Below are 17,461 nucleotides of genomic sequence, written 5' to 3'. Positions count from 1 at the left end.
TACTGTCAATGGAAATGAAAACCTTATCCACACTGCCAAGAATGTACTAGATATTCAGAGTGCACACTGCTTTTTGTCAGATCTAGACTATACAAGAGTGATCTGCAAACTTCTGCCTTGCCAGTTTTAGTCTTGCAAAGAGAGCTATGCAGAAATTATTATTATTTTTTTTATTAGTATTTTGAGTTCATACTACTCCAACTGCAATCACACAGCAGAGGGAAGTGTGTTCTGTGGCGCTATCCTGTACTCATGCTCCTCACTAATTAACAACCAAGAATAAGTGAAGTCCATAAATAAGTCCTGTCCAAGCTTCCCATGGAAGAGCACATGTTCTCGAGTACTTGATTAATATTTCTAGTGAAAGTCAGTGCTTTGCAGACACTAGTCTTGTCCAGTTACAGATTAGGAATTGCCAGGAAATTTGGTTATTGCTAGTAGATGGCAGCAAGTGGAAGTTATTGCCTATTCCTTTTAGTTTGTAGGATATATGATTGAACCACCAGAATAAATCTACAGATGTGTCAGGATCTACTTCAATCCCTCTCCAGTTTTTCATTTCCTTTCCCCTGAAGGCAGAACAACCTCCTAAAGAATCATTCTATATTTTACTGTCACTAGGATCTGTTTAAGAAGACTTACACTGGCACAAGAGTCAGCTGTATAAAAGACAGTTTTACCACAGAATTCGTGACTGGTTTGTGCAAGTAACATCTTGAGGAAAAATTGACTGGATGCATTTCATGAAGGACACTTTTCTAAACTCCAAGGCTTGCCCAGTTACGGGACACGCTATTTCCATTGTAGGGTCTTCATAATGGTTGTGTGTCTTGTTTAACTAAGAAATAAAATATACCATTCTACAGGATAAGGTCTGACAATCTTTAAAACCTAAGACTATTCCTGTAGCTTTTAGTAGGAATGATTAAGTAGAAAATTGCCTTAAATATTTCCTGGGTGAGTCAAATGAATGATAATTAAATTGATTAAATGGAAATGCAGTTGTGAGGTATTGGATGCTTTCACATGGAAAAAGTACTTTGTAAACATATGAAGAATAAATGGGTTTTATGAGAAAAGATCAAGATATTTGTATAAAATACTTTGACTTTGGAACAGCTCTAACAGTCATAGTGGATCACATTGGAGATAATATCTTAAGTGTGTATGTAAAGACATCAAACCAGGGGACAAATAATTTTTGCATAACTCATGTGAGATACTTATCAAGTTAAATGAGATTACAGACATGAATAAGGCAGGCATATGGGATTTGCTCTAATCTAGCTGAAAATAACACTAAAAACCAACTGTGTCTCCTTTTCTTCACTTGTTCAGATTGAGTATCGCTAGAAGCTGACTCCTGTCCATAGGGTGCAATTGCAGAGTAAACTCATGAGCAAATTGGGATGTACACTGCTATTCACTGGGCATGATTGCCAGTCCCAGACACCTCCCTCAACAGGAGTTTGGTATATTCTATTGATCTTTGAGTATTTAGAGAGCTCAGAGAAAGAGTCCCCTTGTCTTTTCTAGGCAAGAAGAATTCTGTCAGATTAATCATACAAACATTTGCATTTCAGTGTTTAGTAGCATAAATTTATAATAAAACAGAGGAAAGTAAACTCAACTTCCCCTGTAAGAACAAACTGTTTATTCTGTTTATTTCATTGCAAATACCTCCCCTCCCCAACATGTCTATGATGACTGACTGAATGACATTTTCCCTTTACCTGGCATATCACGGCTTCTGCAGTTGAACCAAGTGCTATAAAGGAGCAAGTAGAGCTGTGACCTTGGTGTAACAAATGATCTGTCCTCACCTCTACCATGCCCATTGCTCACATGAGCAGTCTGACAGCATGCCAGTTCTGTGCTGCTTCAGCTACCTCCTTTTCCCATGGGGATCTTTAACCTGGCCAGATTACAGCACTTATGTGCTGGGTGAGGGAGACAAAAATGCTGTACCAGATCTGAGAACTGTGTGCTAAGCTTAAACTGACTGTAAGTTCCCAGGCTGAAGGCAGAAAAACACTACTGACTGGGAGAAGAGCAGGTACAACTTACTCATATTCAGGTTAAATTTATAAGTATGTGTCAGTCACACTGTGCAGGTACATTTGCATCAGAACACAGCATGTAGAACAGGGAATGAGAAATACAGCCTGCAATCAAAACTGCAGGGGAAGCCTGGGTGAGAAATATGCAGTGTAATTATTATAGCTTAAGCTGGTAAGGACACTGGGGCAAATGTCACTATTCGTGCAAAAGTGTGTGATGGGATTTGTATACATGCATTATTCAGGACATCAAGAAGTTTTACAGTTCTTCTAGAAGCACAGTTACCCTTGCAGGCTATGCTGGGTGGTATTCTATTAAAGGTGAATGGAGTATTTACTGAACCACTGACACTGCTGTATGAAATACAGTTTCATACACGTCAGCATTGGCTTCAGAAATTCACACCACAGCCCTCCACTGATGTGGGCCAGGACATGGGTGGAGTAAAGCGGCTACGTGGTAATGCACTGCAATCAGACAAGAGATTTGACAAGAGACTGGAAAATATTTTTCCAGCAATAGGACTGATTAGACATTCACAGCTAGAGCTGCAGAGCTGTAGAAATGCAAATAGATTTGTTCTCTGTAATAGCAGCAATTACTGCTTTGCTTCATCGTATAGCTGGATCAAAGCAGAGAGAAAAGAACTGACATTTCTGCACACTAGGATTGTTCCTTCATTATTTCCATGCTCCCAGGTTTTTATGTGTACTGGACAAAGCACCCATGAATGTACTGCAGAGTAGCCTTTTAGGGATGGAATAATGAGCTGTATGGTCTAATAGCTCTTTTCTTGCTCTAATTTCTCTGCCTCCATGTTCATTTCATGACTTCAAAGATCAGAGAAAGAAGATTATATTCCTAAATAAGCCAGACTGAAGAACATTCCCTTCTTGGAGGACGCTGATACTACATCACTGAGCATTGCCTACTGTGAGCTGTGGTAACTTTTGTTCTTGATATTATTATGCAGCAGCTGTAGCCAAATATGTTTAACACACAAACACAGTTTTAAGGAGCATCTGTTTAGACTTCATTGAAAACTTAAAGTTGCAAAAATCACCCCCCCCCCCCCCCTTTTCCCCCATAAATCTCATATGGACAATCAATTACTCAAAATGCTTGCCAGTAGCAGTGTGTACCATAGGCTGAACCACAGCTCACAAAATACTGCTCACATCACATTAGAGAAATCTTTCCTAAATCAGGCAGGATATCCACAGATGTGCAGATTTTTTTGAAGACTATTCACAAAAATAATAAGTGCTTCAGAAATAAGGAAACATTAGCTGTTTTAGGTTGCCTGTTGGTATAGCTCCAAGTAATTAAGTTAACAAGTATTTTTGGAATTTATTAACAAAACTTTAAGAAGTGGCCATAACATCTCTACTTCCTTCAGTTTGGAGTTCTTGCTATGCTGAATTATGTTTTTTTTTTTTTTTTTTTTTTTCTTAATATTACATTCCAGTGTTTTATACACAGGCACACACTTTTTTTTTTTTTTTTTTTTTTTTTTTTTTTTTTTTCCCCCACAATAACAATTTCTCCTGTAGTGTAATCATTGGTCTATGTTATGGAGCACTGAAAGGGTTAGAGACCTTACAGAATTACTTTTTCTTGTCAAACACGTCAAACACCTACTGAAGTCAACAGAAGTTTGGGTTGCAGAAGGAAATAATGATGATGATATTTTTTCTAGTAACTGAATATATGGTAAAAGAATATGAGAGACAAGACAGAAGAACACAGCAGAGCTGCCTGCAGAAATAGCACTAGCAACAAGAGAACAGGGAATAAATCTTGATCCCATATGATACACGAAGAAGGCTCAAGACTGGAAATGAATGTTAAATATCCACTCAGTCTCTTGAAGCTGCGTGGGTTGGGAACGGGGCGATCACCAGTTCCGACCAGTTTCCCGAGTCCGTGTATGAACTGCACTTTGCCACCCCCTGCTGTCCATATCCTGTTTAAGCAGCAGTCATTTAATCCAGTTAAAACCTTGTTTGAAGCAAACTATGTTTGCCGTGGCACAGAACTAACACAGTGAGTAGCGTTGTCTTCCAGTATCCTTCTAATTCCTGAAATCTTACAGGAGCTTGGTTCTGGGATGTTCTCAGCTCCCAGAACAAACCCAGAAAGGGAGCTGTAAGTATAACTTTGGTACATTCTGTTTGCCAATTCCCTTGCTAACACTTCGGCTGATTGCAGTTGGGATGTGACGCTGCTTCAGAAGGACAGGCAGGATTCTGCACCAAAGCCTCTGGCCCACAAGGCATTCTGTTGGTACCATACAGCATAACACTTTGACCTGGCCTAAGGAGTCCCCGAGGATGAACTTTTCCTGCTCTTCCTCGTCTTCTTGCAGCTCCAGCCTGAAGAATACCAGAGCCTTGTTTGTTCTAGAAAGACTGTTTGTACCTGCTTCTGCTGGTTGAAAATATTTTTGATCTTAAATTAATTTTAGTGAGTGTTAGAACTTCTAAGGGATAAAAAACATACCTAGAAGCTCCATTTACATTCACTGAAGCTTGAGTCCATTTGGTGGTGTAGAAAGCAGAGCTGCCTGCAACACCTTGCCAGGAGAAAAAGCCCAGATGAAAGGAGGAATTGTGGCACTAAGGATTTTACATTTCCATTACACTTTGATGTTCAGCTTTCACTTCCCTCCCTTCCCAAAGCTAGCTAACACCATGGTGTGTGACTATATGCTTCTAAGTGGTTGAATCTGCCTCCAGGCACCCTCCTTGTAGTCTTCCTTGCTACACTTGAAAGATCATCTGCCTCCCCATCATCTGTTCAAGAGTGATGACGATCAATGCTAAAGGAAGAGAAGGGGCATCCCAATGGCAATTTTATCAACTGGAAATCATACGTGAGGCTTTTGATATGGGTTAGCAAGAGGAAATTAAGAATAGGTTAGAAAACTATAATGATCAAACAGATCAAAAAGGGAGAGAAAGATGGGAAAGTAACTCTGACATGCTTTAAAGGCAGAAGCCCCTGCAGAAAAGGATGAAGGCACAGATATCTCAGCACAGCATCTTGGTACTGCAGTGTTACATATTCTCTTGAGATAGGGGCTTATATAGTATCACTATAGAAAGAAGACAGCATTCCCGCAGGGTTATTGGCTGAATAACACAGCAGTGTTTCCATGTTAAAAAAGCACCAAAAGATAAAAAATAAGTCCTCAAACAAGATCTTTATTAAATGACATAGTTGTATTCTTTGGCTTGTGCAGTTTTAAGTTTGCAGTTGGATCATATTTTCCAGTTCTTTACAATGAGGCATTAAAAAAAATAGAATATGAGCTCTTTGAACAATGAGAATATCCCATAGTGTGGCACCTAAATTAAAATATCAAAGATAATGAGGTTTACCAATAAAACCAGGCTTAATAGCCCAAGGTGTGGCACACCTCTGAAAGGTGCTGCTTTGCTTCAGCATCTGTCCTGGCTGTTACCAAAGGTTTTTGTCCTTGTAGCACAATGAGGTTAGTATCTAGTAGTGGAAAAAAGACACACATGCAGAGTTTGAATAATTAATTCTTTCAAAGCAGAAGCCATACAGAGGTCAGGACCTAATGAAGAGATGAAACATTGAAACAACACTGAAAAAAGTTTTGAATGACATTTCTACAGGCTTCTTGTTTATGGCCCATGACAAGTCAACCTCATGGTGTAGCATATGTTTTTCCTCAGCAGAGAAGCTCTTCCTAACGCTCTTTAATCAGAGGGGACATTATTTGAGAAGGTTTGTGGGGATGCTTGTCCTTCACAAACTGTTTGTGGGCAATCATTCGAAAATGTGTTAAGCTGCTACCAGTGTGCCTCACTGAAGTGGAAGCAGAAGCAGCCTGTCTGGATGCTCCATAGCAAAGGCTTTTCCAGGTAAACCTGAGGGTTTAAAGATTTAAATCTGATTCAAATTTAGATAATTTAAAGAATCAGTGGGAAAAAAATGGAATTTGTTCTTCCATTATATTGAATATTTTTTGCCTGTACAACCCAGTGGCTACCCAGCACTGAAAGCCTATGAAATGACAATTCAGCAAGAGAGTAACGTGAATACTCCAAAGGAATGAAGGCCGACTTAAATAAACCTCAGGTGACCATTGGCACCTGAAGAGAAAAGTTGATCAAGTTTTTAGGGGAGAGGGAGAAGTTACTTTTTGACTTGACTCACTGAGAAAAAATGACAAAATTTATGTGCTTGCAATTAGATCTTAATTTTTGGCAGGTTTAACTACTACCTTCTCTTCCCATTTATTTTTGAGTTGTGTGTTCATGTATGTGCCAGTTTGATAGCCCCAAAGACAGAGAGCATCTGTTTGCCTATAAAGGAAATATATTTACAACATTCACTTCCACAAACTGCTCCCAAAAGAGTGCTTCAGTCACACACTTGAGGGGCTAACAAAAGGATCGGTAATGGAAAGCCCCCATCATCTTGCCAAGCATACTAATAAGGCTGCAATTAGCCAGTGAGAGGTTGCAGCAGTTTTGCAGACTATTCCTTATATTAGAAATGCAATGTAACAAGTAGTTCGGGCTTCTGAGTCACTTCCAAGCCTGTAAGTGTTCCCGTAACTAATGTTATTTTGCTGGTGCCGTCTTCAAATTGTTGTTTTGCAATTCTGGTAACTAGTTTGTACTTCGAAAACTAAGTAAAGCCATCTGAAAATCAGGCTGATTATTAATATTCTGACATTTAGCTACTGTGGCGTTGTGGTTTAACCCGGCTGGCAGCTAAACACCACACAGCCGTTCACTCACCCTCCCCCCTCCCTCTCTGGGATGGGGGAGAGAAACGGGAAAGTGAAGCCTTTGAGTGGAGATAAAGACAGTTTTTTAAGACAGGATAATAATAATAATAACAACAACAATAATAATAGTATTAATAATAATAATGTGTACGAAACAAGTGATGCACAATGCAATTGCTCACCACCCGTTGACCGATGCCCAGCCTATGCCCGAGCAGCCGGCTCCCCCACCCTGGCTAGCCACCCCTATATATTGTTTAGCATGACGCCAGATGGTATGGAATACCCCTTTGGCCAGTTTGGGTCAGCTGTCCTGGGTCTGTCCCCTCCCAGCTCCTGCTGCACCCCCAGCCTGCTCGCTGGCAGGACAGAGCGAGAAGCCGAAAAGTCCTTGGCCTGGTGTAAGCACTGCTCTGCAACAATTAAAACATCAGCATGTTATCAGCGCTCTTCTCATCCTAATCCAAAACATAGCACCCCACCAGCTACTAGGAGGAAAATTAACTCTGTCCTAACTGGAACCAGGACACGTGGATAACAAATTTAGCTAATAGACTGCCTCATGCCTATGACATCCCTAGTTTACTAATAACCATCACCAGAATTGTTTAATTTACTGTGTTATTCCGAGTTCTTGGATAGATCAGTGTTTGAAGCAATCTGTGAAGACTGATGCTTCCTTGATAATTCTTAATCTTCCCTTACAACCAATACTACAAGTTGGAGAGAAGAGCAGTGTGACCTAGCCCGTGCAGGCTTTGCAAACTGTTCCCACCACACCATGAACGAGGGCGCTGGTAGTCACTCTTGCTGATTTGGAATTGGAGCGTTACCTTGCTCTGGTTATCCTGAATCTGGATGCCAACATATCAGGCCCACGATGTGGGTAGGTTCCCCACTACTAGCCTAGCAAAGAGATCTAAATAAAGAACAGTGGTGGTGGAGTGGGGGGTGGTGGTAGTGAAGTTTTGTTTGAAGTAAAATGAAATGAAATGCTTTTTCTCTTCCTTTTTCATTAATCATCCAAAAATCAACTCAAAATCTGCCTTTGGATTGGCCTGGCATTTCTCCGGCCTCTGACATTCAGCAAAACCTTGCTTTACTCCACAGCCTGGGCAGGATGCCGTGCACGGAGCAGTGCTGCCCAGGCACTTATGACTTTCTGAGCCTTCCCCACCGCCCTCACACTCGCACAAAACCGAATAACCGCGACGAGGAAGGCTGCCAGAGCTTTAGATTTAAGCGGCCTCCAAATAAGCTCCTCACCGCGGCCTCCCGGACCACAGCGGCCGGGGGCTCAAGCAGAGCGCGGCCGCCACCTGCTGGCTGCCGCCGGGCAACGCCGGCCCGGCCCGGCCCGTGAGGGAGGCGTCAGGCCTCGGTGATCCGACCAAGGGTTCGCCATGGACCAGGCCCGTACGCGAAAGCGTTGTGTTAAATTTTTCTCGCTGCAGTACAGGGTGCTAAAGTGAAATACTTGTATTTGCTGCTTCTCTCATTGCCTCTCGTTGTGGTGGAAAGAAATGCTGATGGGCTGTTTCTTTAACAGGGAAAGGAACTTACAAACTGTTCAAGCAAATGTGCTGTGTGTTACACGTATGACTCAGCTCAACAGCAAAACAGGATTATTCAGGATATTATTAAAACCATAAGTAAGGCTCTAGCACTGAATGACTAATTCAGGATCAAACGCAAAAGCTTTCTGGCTATGTTAGAACGCTGTTTCAGAAAGATGTCAAAATGGGATTATGACTTGGACAGGAAACTAGATTGTGTAGTAACCCACTTACATTTGTCAGCCCTCAGGCTCTGGCAGTGCTCTTTGATGCTGGCCTCACCATGGCTCTTCTCTCTTCCATTATACATGAAGTTTTGAGTCACCTGAATGGTGATGGCAAAAAGGGCTTTTCAGATACCCACAGTGGTAGACCAAATGGCATACCATAGATTAGAGCAGGGTGCTGGCGTTCAGAGTTGTCTCTCAGCTCTGCCACTGGCATGGGCTGAAACAGTCCCATCCCTTAATCATAGAATCATAGGGTAGCATGGGTTGGAAAGGACCTTAAAGATCATCTAACCCCAACTCCCCTGCCATAGGCACGGATGCCAACCACTAGATCAGGTTGACCAAGGCCCCATCCAGCCTGGCCTTGAACACCTCCAGGACATCCACAACTTCTCTGAGGAACCTGTTCCAGTGCTTCCCTATCCTTATATTGAAGGATTTCTTCCTAATGTCTAATAAATCTATCCTCTTCTAGATTAAGACCATTACCCCTTGTCCTATCATTATCTACCTGAGTAAAGAGTCCTTCTCCATCCTTTTTATAAAACCCCTCTAAGTATTGGAAGGCTGCTGTGAGGTCTCCCCGGAGCCTTATCTTCTCCAGGCTGAACATCTCCAGCTCTCTCAGCCTTTCTTCATAGGAGAGGTGTTCCAGCCCTCTGATCATCTCTATAATCCTCCTCCTCGCTCCATATCTTTCTTGTGCTGGAGGACCCAAACCTGAATGCAGTACTTCAGGTAGGGCCTTATGAAGCAGAGTAACATGTCAGCAAGTGCATTTTTCCACATCTGAAGTGAGGGCAGTATTCTGCTTTCTAAAAATCAATCCATACTTAAAAGGTATTTTATGATCTTTGAATGAGAAAGGCTATTTAGTAGACACGTAAGAGGTAATGCTATGCTTTCTGGATTCTGTATAATTTATAAAATATAAGGCAAATTGTGGATTTCTGCATGTACCAGATAAGATGGCATTAATAGGAATATTACTGAAAGCTGTTTGAATCAAGTTGTTCATCATGGCAGGACATGGTGGGTGGAAAACCCACTCACCTGCTGGTCGCAAATAGTAATGAACATTGGTTTGAAATCTAGCTGGCACTTGGTTACTAATGGCATTCCTCAGAGGTGGATGTTGGGAGGTATTCAGTATGTGATCAGACAAGGCTCAAAATAACTTGTTCTAACTTTGAAGTTTGCCTTGTTTTCATCAGGGGATTGGGTCAGAGACCTCCAGAGGTCTATTCCACACTAAACTGTTCTATGATTCTGCAAAAAAAAGAGTGGCGAAGACAACCTCACTCAGAGGGTTGTTTGAAGGGAGAGGAATGGCAATGAGCTGTACTCATATTCTGATGATCAATGGAGGGCAGCTGCATAATCCAGATCAGGTTTGCAAGAGAACTGAACAACATCAGATAGGTTCTTCTGCTTTCCTAAATTTCATTTCGTGATAAATGAAAAATTTCATTTCGTGGTCCATAGAGATGGCGTGAACACATGCTCTTTCTTCTCCCCAGCTCAAATAAATGAAGTGGGTTGTAAGAACAGCTGGAAGGAAAAAATAAGGTGAGCAATTTTATAAAATATTCTGTTTTGTGTTTTTAATCTGAGAAACAGCAATCTTCTTGTACATCATAGGATACAAGAAGGCATCAGTGGTGCAGTATGTAGGTCAGTGTATCTAGTCTGTATATGGCCTTACATTCTTATTGTAGAGTTTCACTATTAGTCATTGTCTTTACAGATGAAGTGTTTTTCTTTCTCTTTTTTTTTTTTTCTGATCAGTGACATCATCCTACTCTAAATTTGCAGTGTGCTCATAAATACCACAGAACAGATAAAGGCACCAATGCTTCCAGTAATGGAGATGCCAAAAAGGAATGAAGACTGGTGTTTTAACATGTCTGTTTTTGTTGCTGTTAAGCTTCACAGAAGGACTAGTTAGCTGGGAAGAGGTGAAGGCACAAAGAGCAAGCAAGAGCCAAATCATTATATTAAAAAAGTGAATGATTTTTCTGTATAAGCTGTGGAGCTGGCTATGGGCAGAGGCTAATGAGCATTTCAAGAGCCACCTTGATGCATAAAGTCCTTGCTGCAGCAGGAAGTGATATAATCCTAGCTGTTTTTCTTCAGTAAGACATTTTTATTGCAGTCTCCGTATTTCTAAAGAAGGTAAGAAGAAGGAAAAAACTGCTTGGGAAGCTAATTGTTGATGATGGGTACTAAGATGACTGCATCAAAAGAAAATACGGTAGAAAAGAGGAAAGTATAGAATAGCTGAAAGGAATAGTCTGGAGGCAGAATATGTTCTGCTGTAACGTGTTATTTATAGCATCATAGAACTGCAGACTAACTCAGGTTGGAAGGGACCACAGGACATCTCTAGTTCTACTCAAAGCAGTGTCAGCAGTGAGGTCAAATCAGGGTGCTGGGGCTTTAGCCAGTTCATTCTTGAAAATCTCCAATGGTGGAGATTGCACAGCTTCTCTGGATGACCTGGTCCAATGCTTGACTGTCCTCATGGCAAAAATGTTCTTGCTTGTGTCAAGTCAGAGCGTCTTTTATTTAATGTGCCTCAGTCATTTTGTCCTCCTGTCATGCACTGCTGTGAAGAACCTGGCTTGGTCTTTTTGATAACACCCACCCTCACCCCCAAAGCATCTCTTCCAGAGGCTAAACAAGGCCCAGTTCAGTTTCTCCTTACAGGGCAAATGCACCAGCCCGCATCCATCTCGGTGGCTATCCACTGAACTTGCTGCAGTTTATCAATGTAGTCAATGTATTGGGTATGGAATGAAATGTAGTGGAGCTTGTTCTCAGACAGAAGGTGTTAATGCAACAGCAACGATTAGGGAAACACTTTAGATGGTTCGTTGTCTTCTTAATACCCCAAACAAGTAAAAGCTGAAGAAAGGCTTCTATATTATTTTAACGTTATCTGTGTCTCAGATCTCTCACGTGGAGAATCTGACTATCTGGTGTGTGAACGAGCAATCCTCTGAGTTTGCTTATAACAAAACTTTTAAGGAAATAGATCTTTTCTCTAGTCCACGCACACCAATGAGTTACTGCCTATATGTTTTCAAATGTTGGTCAGCATTTTATCTGTTTGACAGATGTGATCCTGTGTAACATGCTCTAGGTGACCCTGCTTGGCAGGGGGGTTGGACTAGATGATCCATGGAGGTCCCTTCCAACCTCAACCATTCTGTGATTCTGTGACAGTAAGCTAGCCAGTTTGAAGAGACTAAAGATTTCATGCTCCATGCTACTAGAGAATAGGATTTTCCTCTGTTTTAAATTTCTGTTGCACTGTTCACCCTGAAGCAGCTCAAAGTACTTTGTAAACAGTTCAAAAATTCCTGTGTACATGATAGAGATCATGTCATTGCCTATCTTGATTCAGAGGGAAGCAATGTATTTGGTGTATTAGCATGTCTAACTACTTAGTAAAGCCGTACAGTTTTGTATGGCCTGAAGCAATGCATAGTGTGGGCTGAAGTAGAGATCTCTCCCTCAGTCATACGCTATTCCAAATGCTGCTGCAGCCAAGAAGCTGGATTGCAGAGGCGTATGGGTGGCCTGCAGCTAGAGAAATAGGGGGTGGTGGTATTTGGAGACCACACTGGGTGTCAATTCTTAAAGGATTCATGAAGACCAGGGAAGACACTAGGAGATCTAACCAGAAGTATTTATTCCTGCAGTAAAAAGCTTCTACTTCCACGGCAGTTGGAAAGAAGCTTTTTAAAACAACACCAAAATAAACAAACCAAACAAACATGCTCCTGCCACTCAACAGGACTTTCCTTTGGGGAAAAATCTGGACTTGAGTGTTTTTTTTCCTATTTTGCAACAAATTCCATTTGCATATTTTTCAAGAGTGCATGATTTACATTTTTGCTTGCTTCCTAGAGAGCATGCTGGGTATTAAACATCATTCTGCTTTTAGTCTCCTGGTATTACAGGTTCTGTTTGTCTCCCCAGCCACACACCTTTAATGTTCCCTATAATGCAAATCTTTCGATGTCCTTAGTATGCTGAGGGGTTCTTATGGAAGACACAAATAATTACACCCTGCTGTTCACCACATCTGTTTATGAGAAGAAGAACCGTGTTTTCTGCGTGATCAACTCTGCTGCAGTAAACAATGTCAGATGTTTGTTGCGAAATGGCTACAAATACTAAGACTGAACTTGTAGCAACACATACTTGAATTCATCAAAGTACTCTTGGAAGCACGTTCAGCTCTGTGTGGGTGTTAGTGGCCTTGGAAAACACTATTTTATATCAGTATCTTAATTTAACTGAGCTTCTTATCCATAAGTTGACAAGTCATACAAATTAGAGTGTTGTGTTGTTTTTGTTGTTTTTTGTTTGTTTAATACTTTATAACTTTTAGAACTGCTAGATCTCTGAGAATTATGTCTAAGAGAATGTCTCTTCCCTTTTTACTCCCTTTGTAAAATTCTGTTCTGGATTTGCCAAATATCTTTAAACAAAGGGACAAGCAGGAACTACCCCTTGTGACTGCAGCTGTGAGTTGCAGTTTGCAACAACGCAGGCAGCAGCAGAATTATTTTAGATTCATACTGACTGAAAAATCAGAGCTACCACAATGGGGCAGTAGGTTACACATTCACAAATAAAAACACCAATTCTTTTCCTGCTGGGGCTCAGGGTTAGGTTGTCTTCTTTGGAGAATGCCAGAGAGGCCCAAAAAGAGTACCAACACTGGTACTACATTCAAATGAATGTCTGCTCACTAGTTTTGTCTTTATTTCCAGTCATAGGCTGAATATCTGGTTTCAAAATATTAATGGAAATTATTAAAACCAGACATCTGAAGCATGTTCAGAGGGGTTTATCAGGGGAGGGCAAATGGTCCCTATACAGTTTTCCCTCCTTTTCTCTCAGTTAATCTTTACAGCACCATGCTACTTGAACACTCCCCCTCACCAGTTTCTGTTTGTACCAAAAATAAAGATTTTATTCTTGCCTGTGAGTAGGTTAAGCATTTGCCATTTACAGGTGATGTATGGAATAAAGTTAGACCTGTTTTCATTACATCGTTTGGTAGAAATGTGCGGTAGAAAATAATCTTAAAATTAGGAAAAAAACCTACTTTTCTTGTACATGAAGTAGTTCTGAACTAAAACAGAAATTATCCTCTGGGAAGGCATAGCTTATGTGGTATAACATCTGATAATCATTGTAAAGGTAGTTGCTTAGTTTATGGAGAGCTCCATAACAGAGGGATATTTTCCATTACCCTTAATGTGGCCCCATTTTTCCTTGCAGAAACAATTTCCAAAATTCAGAAGACTCACATAGCACTGTACAGTAGATTCAAGCCAAGAAACATTTCATTTTGCTCTGCTGAAGCACAGAGCAGCTTCCAAGTTGTAAAGCTTGTTGTTTCTAAGCTCAGTACTGTCTCACATCAGCACGCCCCATTAGTATATTCCATTAAGCTTCAGTTAGAGAGTAATATAGAATGTGCCCATAACCTAGCTAAACATCTATTCATTTGCCAAACTACCCAAACATCTATGGAAATGGTAAGTGCAAAGAAAAATCGTATCTCTAGAGTCATGCAGTGCTTAATAAACATAACTATTGCATGCTGATCTCCTTGGGCATACATTGCCAAATCGTTAATGAGAAATGGAACCTGTGCCTACTGAGAATATGTTAACCTGTCAATTTGTCAATACATTGACAGTGATAGTCCTGTCTCCTATTACTATGAAGCCAGAGCAAGCTACTTATTGTTGAGAAGGTTATAAAGTAAGTTTACTTTAGAGGAGGAAATGAATACACATGCCTTTTTTTTCCTTTCCTTTTTTCTTTTTTGAAAGACTGTTTTCTAGTAAAAGTGGTTAATTGTGAATAATCTGTTTAAACGGTATGCTAGTGGAAAGAATTTGTCTCTTAGTCTTTAAAAGTACATTATTACTGGGAGCAGTTTGGGTAGGCATAATGATGCTAGAACAAAATCTTTGATTGGATAGTTATGTCAGGATGTATGGCATTGATGTAGACACTATAAAGTTGAACTTTTTCCTGCTACTGCTGCTTTTTAGGAACACTTATTAATTCAGCCCACCCATTCCTTCCTTAGGAGGCGTATAGAGGGGCTATTGAAAGTATACAGTTAAATGTGAAGAAAAAACAGTTTCATGTGACAATGGAATCTTGATACCACAAACAGTTGAATTTGAAACATTTAAAGTGTCTACTTAGGTTTTGCTGGAACACCCAGTCTCATAACCAGTCTCATATGGGGGTAAAAAATATTTAGAGTTGTATTTTCTGATTCTTGATATCTCTTTCCATGTCTCTCATGTATTGTATGTATATGTATAGATGTATGCATGTATAGAAACAAAACTGGTTTTGGTTTTCAAATTAAATCATTTAAGATTCAGTTTTTAAAAGAAGGAACTAGAAAAATATAAAAGAGAAAAATGTATTTGCATACCCTAAATTCTAGCCAAGTATTTTAGCATGAAGTGTCTCCCCATGGCTATAGTTTGCTGAGCTGAATACATGCAAAGCGTAACTTCTCTTTTGCTTAGAGTTCTAGAAGGTATCAAATGTTCTAAAACAACAGGTCAGTAGCTGAGACTGAAAAACCACTCACTCTTTAAAGGAGCATTCTCCTTAAAGTTTCCAAGGTTATGGCTCTGCTCTGTATTTTTTCTGTTATTATCTCAGCTTTTAGTGATCATATGCAACGAGTATTTCAATACTAATTTGTTGAATGGCAAGGCAAATGATTCTTGACTGCCCATTAGAAGGAAGTGTGAAGACTTACTCCTTGCTCTTTAAATATCAGAAGAGACTTTGTCCAACATGTCAGTCACTCCAGTTAAACAAAGATGCACAAAGTATTTTGATTAGAAGTTCACTTTTAAACACTGATTACCATGAAATAATCTGATACGCTTATTCTAAAGCAAGCATCCATGTGCTCACAAACTTGTACTGGAATTAATCAGGGCAAACTAATGAGCTTTGGCTGTCTTTTGAATATGAAAGAGTCCTACCTCTTCAGTCAGAGAAGGTTATGTGAACCTGAACAGCTAATAATAATCACCTTCATCTTTTCCTTAAAATACTATTTTAAAACACTGAGCAATAAAGGCTGTAAAGGCATAGTATTATTTTCTGGCTAGCTCTCTCCCCTTGTCAGAGACCTCAACATTGTATGCTTACACTCTTTTGTGGTTAAGCCGTTTTGTGCCAGATGTTCCCCCTCATCTGCAAGGCATTATATTGCCAATTGCACCCAGTGCCCATTAGCAAAATAAGAATGATTGCCAGGGAAGTATCAAGATAAAAAGACAATAAAGAAGTATCGAGACAACAAAGGTAGAACAAAGGTGCAAAAGGCAGAATATTTTGAGAGAAGACTGCGAATATCATAGAGAGCAGAACGAGAAAGGATAGTAAGAGCATGAAGCAAAGGGGAGAGAAACAGAGGAAGAGAAGGCTACAGACTACATAGGGAAGAAAACTACAAAGGGAAACTGGTATCTTCCAATCCAAGGGCAGTGTTTCATCAGCTATGGTATCTCCAGTTTTTACCTCATTTATGTGGATACTTCAAGTTTTATACCCAGTTAAAATGCAGTAGAGAAATACTTACCTTGAGCTATTATTGCATGACAGGTTAAAGTGTGGTGTGTCCTTCCTCCTTGCCATTAAATTTAGAGGAAGTTGCATGTGTCTGTCAGATTTTCAGGGTACCCACATTTTTCAAATAGTGCTGCGCGAAGAGGGATGGATTTTTTTTTTAATAGATAATTTCTAAATTATTGTCTAATGATTTCATCTTTGGAGTAAATAAATTTTATACAAGATAACATCAAACTGCTAAGACAGAATGATGTAAAACTGAAATGAGCTTTGAACAGGAGACAGCTATAATGGACTAGCATACAAAGGGATGCTTTTTGCAAGACTGCCAGAATTAAACAGTTGAATCATAAAAGAGGAATGGAGTTCATGGAAAAAAATAATCGTCCACATTTAGCTTGTATCTGTTACAGGCCTTGTGCTTTTCTGCTACCAAGTTAAAGCTAGCCATAAATTTTCTACCTGAACTGCACACTTTTTAAAAATGACTAAGTGTAATTAAATAGGAAGGAGAAATCAAAAAGGCATCAGACTTTTTCTGGTGTGAACTGCTATGATTTTACAAACTTTGCTTTGAATAAGCAACAGTGATGATCTTGGACTGCCTTGTGCAAACATTGATATTATCTGTTGTTTGTATTTCATGGCTTCATTGTCTTGAAACCACAACTACTCTTTTTTTTTTTTTTTTTTTTTTCTGATTCAACCACGATTTTTTTTACTGAGCTTTATTCAAGCAAAATTGTCACTGCAGCCATGAAGGCAATTCAAACTTGGCCTAAGTTGTCTGCAAATGCTTTTGCTATTTGAGTTGCACACTCACAGGGCTTTAAATTCCAGAAAAATGTGTCCTTGCCAAGCCTACTACACAGGCTGGAAAAATGAGTAAGCGACTGCAAACATGCTGGATTCTGAATATCTAAAATGTGATTTTGGCTTTGCAATATGAGAGAACACAAGTGAAGCAGAGGCAAAAATCACAGATAAGGCCAGCTTTATGAAGTCCATGCTCCTATACATAGACAGCTTGGCCCTGGCTGCAACTAGGAATGCTGATCTAAGAAGTCAGGATGATTTCAAGAGGGAAAAAATGCAAATCTTTGTACTCCCCTGACACTTAGTCATATGTTGCTCTGGTGGGTTGTTATCACAGAATCAAATTTTTTCCAATTTCTTGATCACTCTTCCAGCATCAAAATAGA

At 40.1% G+C, this 17,461-nt stretch overlaps 1 protein-coding gene across 5 annotated transcripts in view; it reads right to left on the bottom strand.

Moving 5' to 3' along the window:
- LOC136791438 (sodium/hydrogen exchanger 9-like) overlaps positions 1–17,461 on the bottom strand; it is an 86,275-nt gene that overhangs the window by 51,364 nt on the left and 17,450 nt on the right. The window lies entirely within an intron of this gene.

This window comes from Anser cygnoides, chromosome 9, assembly GCF_040182565.1.
Source record: "Anser cygnoides isolate HZ-2024a breed goose chromosome 9, Taihu_goose_T2T_genome, whole genome shotgun sequence".
Taxonomy (NCBI): Eukaryota; Metazoa; Chordata; class Aves; order Anseriformes; family Anatidae; genus Anser; species Anser cygnoides.
This window is presented reverse-complemented; position numbering and strand designations above follow the sequence as displayed.